At 46.1% G+C, this 13,914-nt stretch overlaps 1 protein-coding gene across 1 annotated transcript in view; it reads left to right on the top strand.

Moving 5' to 3' along the window:
- The window catches only part of LOC149434336 (NACHT, LRR and PYD domains-containing protein 3-like), a 319,711-nt gene that overhangs the window by 82,312 nt on the left and 223,485 nt on the right, over positions 1-13,914 (top strand). The gene's annotated exons all lie outside the window — the stretch shown is intronic.

Raw genomic sequence — 13,914 nt, 5'->3', positions numbered from 1 at the left:
GATATGATCTCCATGTATAATACATAGGGGGGATATGATCTCCATGTATAATACATAAGGGGGATATGATCTCCATGTATAATACATAAGGGGGGGATATGATCTCCATGTATAATACATAAGGGGGGATATGATCTCCATGTATAATACATAAGGGGGATATGATCTCCATGTATAATACATAAGGGGGGATATGATCTCCATGTATAATACATAAGGGGGGGGGATATGATCTCCATGTATAATACATAGGGGGGATATGATCTCCATGTATAATACATAAGGGGGGATATGATCTCCATGTATAATACATAAGGGGGATATGATCTCCATGTATAATACATAAGGGGGGATATGATCACCATGTATAATACATAAGGGGGATATGATCTCCATGTATAATACATAAGGGGGGATATGATCTCCATGTATAATACATAAGGGGGGATATGATCTCCATGTATAAATACATCAGTGGTTCATTTAGTGAACTCGGTGTAGTTATTCACCCTGAGGTCATCTCAGAGGACAAGGGGGCGCTCTTTACGTCTGGAGGAAAAGAAATGTAATCTCTGTAATCTACAGGAGCACATTGGATCGTGCTTTCCTGGTTTTTTGCCTTCCTCTGGATCAACTGTGGGTGTGGGATTATAACTTTTTTTTTTTGTTTGAACTGGATGGACTTTTGTTTTTTTTCAGCCAGACTAACTACATAACTCCCAGCTCCTCTCCTGTTATTGGCTGAGACAGTTTGTCAATCATCTCACAGGCGTTTTGCACCTTCCATTTCTTCTCCTGTGATTGGCTGAGTGGAGACTCGCCATTTCCTTCAGAGCTGCCCCGTCTCCAGTAATTAGCTGAGAGCTCTTCACCTGTTACCTCAGGTATTCCCGCCTCCCAAATACTCTCCTGTGATTGGCTGAGATTGTCACCTGTTACCTCAGGTGTTCCCGCCTCCCAAATACTCTCCTGTGATTGGCTGAGAGAGCTTGTCACCTGTTACCTCAGGTGTTCCCACCTCCTAAATACTCTCCTGTGACTGGCTGAAAGGAGTGTGTAATTTACCTCACAGGTGTTCCAGTCTCCTAGTTCCTCTCCTGCGATTGGCTGAGGAAACCTGTAACTCACCTCACAGCCATCACAACTACCAGCTACTCTCCAGTAATTGGCTGGGAGAGCTTGTCACTCACCTCAGAGCAGTTACCTCAGGTGTTCCTGCCTACCAGATTCTCTCCTATGATTGGCTGAGGAGACCTGTCACTCCCTTTAGAGCTGCCCTGCCTCACAGCTACTCTCCTGTAATTGGCTGAGAGAGCTTATCCCCTCACAGCTGTGTTCCTACCTCCTAGATACTCCCCTGTGATTGGCTGAGAGAGCTAGTCCCCTCACAGCTGTGTTCCCACCTCCCAGATACTCTCCATCACCCTCTTATAGTTATAACCTCAATTGTTCCCCCTCCCATCTGCTCTGTGGTAATTGGCTGAGGGAAGCCTGTCACTCACCTCACAGCTGTTCCTTTAAGTGTTCCCGCCTCTCAGCTCCTCTCCTGTCATTGGTTGACCAGTCCTGCAACTCCCCTCACAGGTCACAGCAATTCCCTCGAGTTTCTATCCTGCGCTTGGTTGAGCAGTCCTGCAACTCCCCTCACAGTTCCCACCTCTCCTTCCTGTGATTGGCTAAGCAGTTCTCTCACTCACCTCACGGATACCAGCAGTTCCCGCCTCTCAGCTCCTCTCCTGTGATTGGCTGAGCTGTCATGTCACTCCCCTCACGGTTCCCAGCAGTTCCCGCCTTTCCTCTCCTGTGCTTGGCTGAACAGTGCTGTCACTCTTCTCAGTTCCGAGTAGTTCAGTGCATGTGTGCCCTATTCTCAGCTTCTCCCCTCTGATTGGCTGAGTCGTCATGTCCCCAGCAGCTCCCTCAGGTGTTCCCGCCTCTCAGCTCCTCTCCTGTGATTGGCTGTCCTGTCCCTTCCAGCTTTCCCTCAGGCAGACCTGCTCTGTGTTCCCGCCTTTTTCAGGCTGAGGGGAGGAGAATGGCGGCTGTGGGGTGTGAAGTCCTCTCTGAGATCTCCGGGTGTTACATCTACATGAGGCGGAGCTGCTGAAGTGCAGCCAGGTGGGGTAGCATTGTTGGTTGTTTGTTGGAGAAGACCCCCTGCGTGGGGAATCCATGTTTGCTGTAATGTCATGTAATAGAAGTGTGCTGCTGATCCCTGAACTATAGATCCCGCCTGAGCTGGGCCCACTTTACACACATCACCATAACCGCCAAACATTTGCCGTATCACAGCAACCAATGTGACCTTAACTCCTCCCCCTCCCCTTCCATGTATCTTTTGGGTTACGGCGGTGCGTTACTTTAACCAACAATTGCGCGGTCATGCAACGCCGCACCCAAATGACATTTACGTCCTTTATATTTCCACGAATTGAGCTTCGGTGGTATCTGACCGCCTTTGCGGTTTTTATTTTTTGCGCTATAAATAAGAAACAGACAATTTTGAGAAAAAAACAATATTTTTGACTTTTTGCTATTAAACATGTCTAAAAAAAATTCAAAAAATCAAATTTAGGCCAAAATGTATTCTGCTTTGTGTCTTTGCTGAAAAACAATCCCAATACGTGTAAATTAATTGTTTTATGTGAAAGTTATAGTGTTTACAAATGGCGGTATATACACCAGAATTTTTTAATTTTTTTTCCTAGTAATGGTGGCGATCAACGACTTAAAACGGGACTGCGGCAGGCATTCCGACACTGGGGGGGGGGGGAACTGACTTGGTGTCACTGATTGTATGTATTCTGCGTGTCTTTGCTGAAAACAATCCCAATACGTGTAAATTAATTGGTTTACGTGAAAGTTATAGCGTCTGCAAATGCCGGTATAGCCCCCGGAATTTTTTTTTCCTAGTAATGGCGGTGATCAACGACTTACAGCGGAACTGCGGGGGGGAACTGACCTGGTGTCACTGACATCCCCGGTGACACCAATACAGTGATCAGTGCTAATAAAAAGCCCTGACGCTGTACTAATGGCGCTGGGCGGGAAGGGGTTAACATCTGGGGCTACCAAAGCCTAGGGGCTTGATTGTATACACCTGTGTCCATGGAGGGGATTGGAACACCTGAATCACATGATATGGAGGGGATTGGAACACCTGAATCACATGCAGGGGCGGACTGACCAATTGAGCTCTCCGGCACTGCCCGAGGTCCCGGGGTCAGTAGAGGACCCCATGAAATGCCCCTGGTACCATTTTTTATAGGCTTTTTTCGTGTGTGGGCAAGGACACAGGGGCCCCATGATCCCCTAGGGCCCCATGAGTTGTCAGTCTGCCACTGATCACATGATTGGGCCAATACTTTTGGAAATATATTGTACATTCACATCAGTCCCTGACCCTCAAGGGGCATACAATCTGAGGTCCCTAACTCACATTCATACATACACATACCGGGACCAATTCACCTCCCAGCATGTCTTTGGAGTGTGGGAGGAAACCGGAGTACCCGGAGGAAACACACACATGCCATGGTTGGGATTTGAACCCTCATCCCTAGTGCTGATAGATGGAAGTGCTAACCCCTCAGCCACTTTGCTGCCCACAATATGGATTCTATGAAACGTTCATATTTTTAGTGGAGTTTTTATCTCCTTCCTCATTACAAAAACGAATCCCTCCCCGTCCTGTCCTGGTGTATTCGTTCATCTGTGATGATCCGTTCTCCTCTGGGGTCAGGATTGCTCTTCTCTATATCTCATCCAGAGCGATGTCCCGGCTCCATTCACAGCTGTAGTCGAGTCTCCTCCCCCCGGGGTCACCTCATGTATATATCTTCAGTTCTGGTCGGAGCGTTCCTGGCTTTTCTAGTTCTCTGATTGCTTCCTCTGACGAGTTGTTCCCAATCCTAGAAGAGACGATATAAACAGTCATCAGATCTCAGCAGAATGTTCTCACACCATTTCCCAGCATCCTCCAGGATATCTTATAAACACCACACACATTACAATCTGATTGTACAATCTCTGTTAGATCTTTCAACAAGTCTGCAGAGTAAGGTTCTGTCCAGGGGTGGACTGACCATTCGAGCACTCGGGCACTGCCCGAGGGCCTGGGGTCAGTAGGGGGCCCCATGAAATGCCCCTGGTATCTTTTTTATAGACTTTTTTTGGGTGTGCTTTGAGTGTGGGCAAGGACACAGGGGCCACATGATCCCTTATTGCCCGGAGGCCCCATGAGTTGTCAATCCGCCCCTGGTTCTGTCTGATTGGATAGTTTAGGTGGGTCCTCATATTACATCGTTTTGGTAGATTGTAGAAGTTGATTGTACAGAGATTGTACGGTGAGGTTGTACTGTGTGTGATGGACCTGACACCATCCTGTCACCTTCTTGTAGGACTTTAGTAACTGCACTATGGAGGCTGATGGGAGATATCAGACTATACAACAGGAAATATTCCTCCACATTGGTCGATTCTCCTGTAGGATCTGCTCTGTGATGTCCCAATCCCACCAATCACATTCACACGTCTCTCTTTCTCCTCCATTGAGGGACACAGCGGTCCAGGTAAGTTCGGTAATAGCGATGGGCCGAACACCCCCCCCCCCCCCCGTTCGGTTTGCGGTCGAACATCCAAACCTACAGAATGTTCGACCGCAAACTCCGAACACGAACAATATAGTGAGCGGTATCTTCTAGCATCCGAGTATGATGTGAGATATCAGCCGTTACTACAATGTGGCCGGAGTTCCATAATGAAGTAATTCGGTATTTTAGTAGTGAGACATTCATTCATGTTTCTGCTGTCAGTGGGGTTCCCTGCCGACAGCCAGATGTGAAAACAATTGTCCGCATTGCCCAACAATTACATAAAAAAAAAAACAAACAGCCTGGGGTCCCCTTCCCATCTATACCAAGCACTTCAGGTCTGGTGTGGATTTTGAGGGGAACCCCCATGCCAAAATGTAAAAAAAAAAATGGCGTGGGGGTCTCCCCCACCCACCCCCAAATCCATACCAGACCCTTATCCAAGCATGTGGCTCAGCAGGTCAGAAAAGGGGGGGGGGGGGGACAAGTGAGTGCCACCCCCTCCTGAACCATACCAGGCCACATGCCCTCAACATGGGGGGGGGGTGCTTTGGGGGGCATGTTGATGGGGACAAGGGCCTCTTCCCCACAACCGTAGCTGGTGGCTGTGGGGGTCTGCAGGTGGGAGGCTTATCGGAATTAACGAGGGGGCCCCCAGATCCCGGCACCCCCCCATGTGAATGAGTATGTAGTACATGGTACCACTATGCATTCCCCCCAAAAAAAAAGCGTACTGTAAAAAAAAAGCCAGGAGAATTCTCTGACAAATCCTTTATTAAAAATAAAGACTTAAAAAAATGTCCCCCGAACTAAATCCATCGTCAGTCATGATGCCCGCCGCTACTTGAAAAAGGAAAAACCGTGATGCTGGCTCCCGCCTTCTGACAGCTGCGCCCCCCGATGACCGTTCTTAAATACTGTCATGATGTCACAAGTAGTGAACCCCACCCCCTTGTGACATCATCCTATGCTGTGATTGGCCAAAGTATTGCACCTGACCTATGGTCAGGAGCATTGCGTTGACCAATCGCAGTGCACTGTCAGGGTGCAGTCCATTGCGGGGCACAGCGTGTGAATAACCCGTCGAACGCCCGTACCATTCATATGTTCGTCGAACACACGCATGACCCATGTTCCAGTCAACCTTCAGTTCAACTCCACCATGTAGCCCATCACTATTGGGAATATATTACCACCTAGAGGAAAACAATGGCATTCTAAAAAACTGGCGGCCAGGCCAGGATAATCCCGCCTACTCCCAGCATGCCTCAGTGTTCTGCTGGTGTCCTCGGGCGGTGGATGTCTTTACTCTGCTGAGAAAAATTTAAAGCAAACATTTACTATATTGCAGCTGCCAAATCTTAGATGTGATGGCTGGAATACGTTTCCTTGTCTATTTTCATCTGGTGAACCAGCCAGCAAGTCTTTTCAGAAGCACAAGCTCTCCAGAAGAATGTATCAGTTTACATGGATGAGACAAACCATTTACCACTGGCAGCGGTGATTACTATGATCAGCTTTTATTTATTCATGCCAAACCTTTATCATCCCGAACACTGTTTGCTGTAAATGACTATAAAGTGTGAGCTGGAGGAGTTCGGCTTCAATGTGATAGCGGTTCTAAATCTGCGAATACATTTAACACTAAAAATATATATAACTGTAGTGCAGCACATGAATATAGGAAGATCACAGGAATGATATCATGTGAAACAGCAACAATCTTGAAAATTATAAAAAAAATTGATGGATAAATGGTATGCAATAGTCTTTTCATATAAATGAGGTTCCAGAAAGTAATTAATCTGGGAGTGGATAATTAGCCATGAAGATATACACAATCCGGTGGTGTGCGATAATATAGCGAGATTGCAAACTCACCAGAAGTGCTAATGTAATGCGCATATACTGATGTGATCCGGCTTAGAGGACTCCCATCCACTGGAACCTGGTCTAGTCTGGAGGTAGTCCACCTCTGATCGTGTAGGTAATTAAGGATGCTGTCAATCAGAGGTCCCTCTCGGGGTCTGATGAATAGGTCTGGTCACACAGTGTATTCCATCCTCCAGATTGGATGGAATCTAGATCCTTGGGGTTAAGTGCTCATAGTGGAGCCAAAAGAAGGGGGGGGTCTCATAGTGTAGTATGATCTTGATTTATTAAGTGGTTAAAATTGAATCAAAAAAGTACATACATACAGTTGTGGCCAAAATTATTCAACCCCCAATGCTGTAAAGGGGTTTAGGGACTATAGTGTACATTTGGAATTGTATTCAGAATCAAATCCTACAAGGACGTTGTAACTACCCAAATGCAACTAAAATGACATCAATTGTTTATGTAATACAGTAGTAAATGGTTCTTATGTGGTTTCTTCATTGCCACAATTATTCAACCCCTTAAAGACTACCACTCTGAAGAACAGAGGTTCATACAGGTGCTTTCCATCAGGTATTGAAAACACCTGTGGATGTCACCGAGCAGCAATCAAGCATAATAAGCACCAATTAGGCAGCTTTAAAATGACTGTGATACTCAGCTCCTTCTAGACATTTACTGGTGTGGTTACAAACATGGTGAAGGCAAGAGAATGGTCCAGGAAGACAAGAGAAGAGGTGATTTCTCTTCACAGGAAGGGCAATGGCTATAAGAAGATTGCAAAGATGTTAAACATACCAAGAGACACCTTAGGAAGCATCATTCGCAAATTCAAGGCAAAGGGCACTGTTGAAACGCTACCTGGTCGTGGCAGAAAGAAGATGCTGACTTCGACTGCTGTGCGCTACCTGAAGCGTAGAGTGGAGAGAAGTCCCCGTGTGACTGCTGAGGAACTGAGAAAAGATTTGTCAGATGTGGGTACAGAAGTTTCAGCCCAGACAATAAGACGCACACTGCGTAATGAAGGCCTCCGTGCCAGAACTCCCAGGCGTACCCCCTTGCTGTCTCCAAAGAATAAGAAGAGTCGACTGCAGTATGCCAAAAGCCATGTGGACAAACCACAAAAGTTGTGGGATAGTGTTCTGTGGACTGATGAAACAAAATTAGAACTGTTTGGGCCCATGGATCAACGCTATGTTTGGAGGAGGAAGAACAAGGCCTATGATGAAAAGAACACCTTGCCTACTGTGAAGCATGGTGGAGGGTCAATCATGCTTTGGGGCTGTTTTGCTTCTGCAGGTACAGGGAAGCTTCAGCGTGTGCAAGGTACCATGAATTCTCTTCAGTACCAGGAGATATTGGATGGAAACGTGATGCAGTCCGTCACACACCTGAGGCTTGGGAGACGTTGGACCTTTCAACAGGACAATGATCCCAAGCATACCTCCAAGTCCACTAGAGCATGGTTGCAGAGGAAAGGCTGGAACATTTTGGAGTGGCCATCGCAGTCACCAGACTTAAATCCGATTGAGAACCTCTGGTGGGACTTAAAGAAAGCAGTTGCAGTGCGCAAGCCTAAGAATGTGACTGAACTGGAGGCCTTTGCCCATGAAGAATGGGCGAAGATACCCGTAGATCGCTGCAAGACACTTGTGTCAAGCTATGCTTCACGTTTAAAAGCTGTTATAACTGTAAAAGGATGCTGTACTAAGTACTAAGATTGAATGTCACTTGGGGGTTGAATAAAACTGATAATGCTGTGAGCACAGAAAAGACATTTGTGGTTATTTCATTATAACTGTTATGTTATATTTGTCTGACCTACAAGTGCCTCTTTAATGTAAATGTAAGCAAGATGACTGAATGATCAAAAGCAATGTCAAACTGGCCAAAACACTCAATTTCAGTGGGGGTTGAATAATTTTGGCCACAACTGTATATAGTGATTGCATAAGCGCAAATGAAAATAGCCTGTGCTGGCAATGTTACTGACCAGTCCCAAAGTTGTAATGGCCGCCGGACCTCCGTGATCCGGCGGCTTGGCGTCTCTTGGTAGTGGGGCTCCTCCTTAACGCTTTTCATATAATAATATTTCTTCAGAAGGGGTGATGCAAGAAAAGGTGTTTTTTGGCACTTTCTATATATTTTTCTGGTTATATAATAAAATACCATTGGCATCATTTCTTTTATGTTTTCTATCGCTATATTATTATTATTTAGTATTTATAAAGCGCCAATAGTTCGCTCAGCGCTGTACATTACAAAGGGGGACAGAACATGTGACAGAACAATAACAATACAATGTGATACCCGAGGGGTTCGAGGGCCCTGCTCTTTCAAGCTTACAATCTAGGAGGGAGGGGATGGTGGCACAGGAGGAGATAGCTGTGGGGGGTGGAGTGGTAGGAAGAGTGGAGGAGGTCGGCAAGTTAGCAGGGGGTGGGGTAGGCTTCCCTGAAGAGGTGGGTTTTCAGGATGCGCCTAAAGGAGAGGAGAGTAGGTGATAATCTGATGGGTTGGGGCAGGGAGTTCCAGAGGATGGGTGACACCCTGGAGAAGTCCTGGAGGCAGGCATGGGAGGAGGAGACCAGGGAACTAGAACGAAGGAGGTCTTGTGAGGAGCGTAGTGTGCGTGCTGGGCGGTACTTGGATATTAGGTCAGTGATGTAGTTCGGGGCAGTATGGTGGACGGCTTTGTAGGTCAGTGTTAGGATTTTGAATTTGATCCGTTGCACAATCGGAAGCCAGTGGAGGGATTGGCAGAGGGGGGTGGTGGAAATGGAGCGGTTGGAAAGGTAAATGAGTCTGGAAGCCAAATTCAGGATCAACTGAATCGGGGATGGCCAGTAAGGAGGGAGTTGCAGTAATCGAGTCATGATACGATGAGGGAGTGGATGAGCTGTTTAGTGGTTTCTGGGGTTAGGAACGTGCGGATTTTGGCGATGTTGCGGAGGTGGAGTCTGCATGAGTTAGTTAAAGATTGGACTTGGGGCTGGAAGGATAGGTTGGAGTCCAGAATGACACGAAGTACTCAGGCCTGCGGGGCGAGTTTGATGGTGGTGTTGTTGGACATGATGGAGAAGTCAATGGGGGGTGGTGTCCGGGCTGGGGGGAAGACAAGAAACTCGGTTTTGGAGAGGTTCAGTTTAAGGAAGTGGAGCGACATCCAGTCTGATATGTCATTCAGTAGGTGTGTGATTCGGGCGGAGACTAAGGGGGTGAGGTGGGGGGTTGAGAGATAGATTTGTGTGTCGTCGGCATATAGGTGGTAGTTGAAGCCTTGAGAGTGTATGAGTTGGCCAAGGGAGGAGGTGTAGATGGAGAAGAGAAGGGGCCCGAGGACGGAGCCTTGAGGGACCCCAACAGAGAGGGGGAGTGAGGGGGAGGTGGTAGCATTATAGGTAACGCTGAAAGAGCATTGTGACAGGTAGGATGAGAGCCAGGAGAGAGCAGAATCTCTGAGGCCGAGGGAGTATAGTTTTTTGAGGAGGAGGGGGTGGTCGACTGTGTCGAAGGCCGCAGAGAGGTCAAGGAGTAGGAGCACTGAATAGTGGCCATTAGCTTTGGCGGTTAGCAGGTCGTTGGAGAGTTTGAGTAAGGCAGTTTCGGTGGAGTGTAGGGGACGGAAGCCGGACTTTAGGGGATCGAGCAGGAAGATGGGTCTGAGGTTGTTCGGGTCATTGGGGTCCAGGGAGGGCTTTTTAAGTGTGGGGGTGATGTATGCATGCTTCAGAGGGGAAGGGAAAGTGCCGGAGGAGAGGGAGAGATTAAAGATGTGGGTGAGGGAGCGTAGGATGGAGGGGGAAGGAGGTTGTAGGAGTTGTGAGGGGATAGGGTCAATGGGGCAGGTGGTGAGGCGGGCATCAGAAAGGACCTTGGAGACTTCCTCGATGGTAATAAGGTCAAAGGTGCGGAGTGTTGAGGGGGCTTCAGTATGAGGAATGAAGGGTGACTGGGGTGGAAGTGGAGGTCAGAGCAGTGGTGGGGCCGTGGGAGAGGGGTGATGAGGGGGTAGCTGAGTGAGGGGGAAGGGGGTTGAAGGGAGTTTGAGCAGCGACGAAGTCCCTGCGGGTTATGTCGAGGGAGAGGGGGGATGAGGGGGCAGCTGTGTGAGAGGGGATGGGTTGAGAGGGAGTGTGAGTTGCGGCGATGTCCTTGCGAATTGTGTCAATCTTGTTTTTGAAGTGATTGGCAATATGTGGAAATATCGGTGAAGGAGCGTTGGTGAGAAATCGCTGAAAGAGTATGACAACTTCTGAGGATACCACACCCACCTGCAGGCATGTCTTGTTGTCTCTTAAAGCTTTATTAGCTCCAGAATTCACAGTATTTGCTGAGTTTGGATCAAATGGGGTTTTTTTTTCACTGAAGATGTGAGCATGCTGGAAAATGTATGAAGTTTGAGTTACAGTTCTATTTAATTTTTTTCACACATTTTTGGGACATTGGACTTAAATTTGGGACTTTTGTTGGACTTTAATATATAATTTTCCCCATTTTTATTATTTGTATGATTTTTGCCGTATCACTTCTATGAGAATATTTTGATGTTTAGTCAATTTCTGAACAGCAGCATTTATTATCATTTATTATAATAATATATAGTGCAGCGCTGGTGTATCAATTAAAATGAACATGATTAAAATGAGTACAAATAAAAATAGTTCATAAAGTCCTTCCACAATAAAGTGACCATAGGTGTATGAAGGTCTTCCTCCTTATTTAGGTGACTGGTATCAGATAGAAAAAATGCGCACTCACCGACCGCACATTTTAAATGCGCCTGTGTACACTCTTATGCGGATGACCAGCCAGACATGCAGATCCTAAGGACACATGGACCATCCCTCTCAAATACTGACATTGGCCTTGGGTGCAGTACTATACCTCCAGGTACAGAGAGCCCTTTCGTTCCAAAAGATAGGCAGGCAGGGGTCCCCCTCCTGGTTCCAGGTACCTCAGAAATGGTAGATGCAGATCTGAAACCCTCCAAAAAGAGGGTCAAAAAAGAGGGAATGCCAATAGTGTAGTAGGTTCAAGAACTTTATTGGATCAACAGTAATTAAGCCAGGGTTGCATGTACACACAGATACCGTTAGCCGTCAAGCAGACTGGTAAATATGAAAAATAAACATGTACTAACCCGGCAAGGATCAAAGACCACCGGACCTCCTCGTGGTCCCAGTGGTCAGGAAGTCACACTTGCTACTGGCTCCTCCTGAGGCCTTTCGTGCTACAACACTTCATCAGAGGGTTGGATGTCATGGGATGGTCCATGTGTCCTTAGGATCTGCATGTCTGGCTGGTCATCCGCATAAGAGTGTACACAGGCGCATTTAAAATGTGCGGTCGGTGAGTGCGCATTTTTTCTATGATACCAGTCACCTAAATAAGGAGGAAGACCTTCATACACCTATGGTCACTTTATTGTGGAAGGACTTTATGAACTATTTTTATTTGTACTCATTTTAATCATGTTCATTTTAATTGATACACCAGCGCTGCACTATATATTATTATTTTTGCTTAAAGGTCCAGTGATTCCTTAGAGTGTTCCAGCAGCTGAATTTTGAGCGCTCGCTTTATCCTTATGCCATATTATCATTTATTGTTTATTCCTTTGGCACAAGTTTTCTATATATTTTGTGCGGTTTGTTTGTTTGCACTCAGCAGCCATGGAGGTTTTTGATTTTGTTCAACACAAAAATAATGAATGTTGATGATATTTTTTCACACTCCGCTGAATACACAGATTTAACAAAAGACTTCAGACCCCTAAACATGCTCCAGATAAACAGATCAGAGCTCGGGGGGATGTTGCTGCTTTGGAGAAATCTGTTACAGAGGGGATGACACCCAGGAGGGTGAGGTGGGAGGGGCCCCTAATGACAGTTTAGTAGGGAAAGAATCGGAGGAGGAACGGTTTTCATTCTTCAATCATGTAGAGAGAGAACTTTTAGAACTGATTATCCTGAGGAGGAAAAAGAAACTCGGGAGATTTAGAAGAAAAAATTCACACTTTAAAAGAAAAAATAATACCGTTTGAGAACAACACCGACTTTACAGAGAGAATGAAATCATTGCAGGAGGAGAGTAATAAAGTGGAGGAGGAAACGCAAAACAAAAAGATGAAGTATTATAGAGACACACAAGCCTAGAAACAGAATGCAGTCTATAAATGGCCAGAAGATGGAGCTAAAGATAATGTGGGTTCAAGGACGTCCAGTGAGGAGAGAGATTGTCATAGTGATAGTACCCGCCCTCCTTCACCACAGAAAAGTAGATGTTCACAAAACTATATTAACAAAAGGAAACCCTCAGGAGACAGAATGAGGGGAGTCATAAAGGTGAACGAACCCCTTTCTATAGGGTACCGCTGCACAATAGATTTGAACCTCTAAATGGATGGAGGCAGTCACCATCCAGACCCCACCCCCACCCAAATGGAGGGGATTTTCAGAGCAGAGAGTATGGGGGTACACCGTGGAGGGGGTCCTTACTTCAGGGGGAGGGGAGCCCCATTTTTCCAACCAGGGAGAGGAAGAGGGGGTTGGAGATCAGATCCCCAGATGTCAGGAACAGGCCCCTATATGAGAAATGGAGAAAGAAAAGGAGGGGGGAAGAGGAAAAAGGAAAAGAGAGGTTGAAGTCGGCATGTGTAAACTGAGTGATGTAGAGGTCACTGAGGACCAACTGAACGTTTTAGAATGAGGATTGAAATTCGCCCCAGATAAAACAGGATCTAATGAGAAGCAGGACGAATGTCGGTATTTACACACCAATTTAAGGAATAAGTCGATCTTCAATCTCAAAATAATTTCTGTGTAGATACTTGGCTCTGGGCAGACATGAATAGTGAGTTCAGCTGACAACAAGTGAAGCTGGCATCTGATGATTTGATGGCATTTCATTCATTTCCTACATGTGAGTGTATTACTGCTTCTTAATACATTTTATATTCGTACATCCTGCACCATGGGAGCCGCCTTTGTTCCCTTTAAAGGATAGGAATGTGTGACCTCCATCACCCGTAAAGGGACCGATCCTTGGCTCTGGTTTGACAATCTATGGAAAGGTGTTTGATTTTTATCACATGGCTGTGGATTGAATAAGTGAAGAATCCATTTTCCTATTGGATATTATAAAGCGCATTTCCATGTGCTCTGAGGTGAGAGTTCTGTGAGCACTGAGGTGGCACTGTATGTTATGGGCACTGTTCTACTGGATGGTGTTTGGGGATATCAGCACAAGAAGAAAACACGTGAATTATGGAAGAATCTTTATTACAAATTGATTTTACATCTATGGACTCATTATGGACGTTTTATTCAGTTATGTCACTCTATTATTTTTGTAGCTATTATTTAGCGGCGCTACATCACTTATTTATTTATAATTTATGTACAAACCTTTACAACAACATTTTCTTCTGGAGTGCTAGCGA

The sequence above is a fragment of the Staurois parvus genome, unplaced genomic scaffold (genome assembly GCF_062004578.1).
Source record: "Staurois parvus isolate SC_StPar_1 unplaced genomic scaffold, SC_StPar_1.0 ptg001769l, whole genome shotgun sequence".
Classification (NCBI taxonomy): Eukaryota; Metazoa; Chordata; class Amphibia; order Anura; family Ranidae; genus Staurois; species Staurois parvus.
The sequence above is the reverse complement of the archived record's forward strand: the minus strand, read 5'-3'. Positions and strand labels throughout refer to the sequence as shown.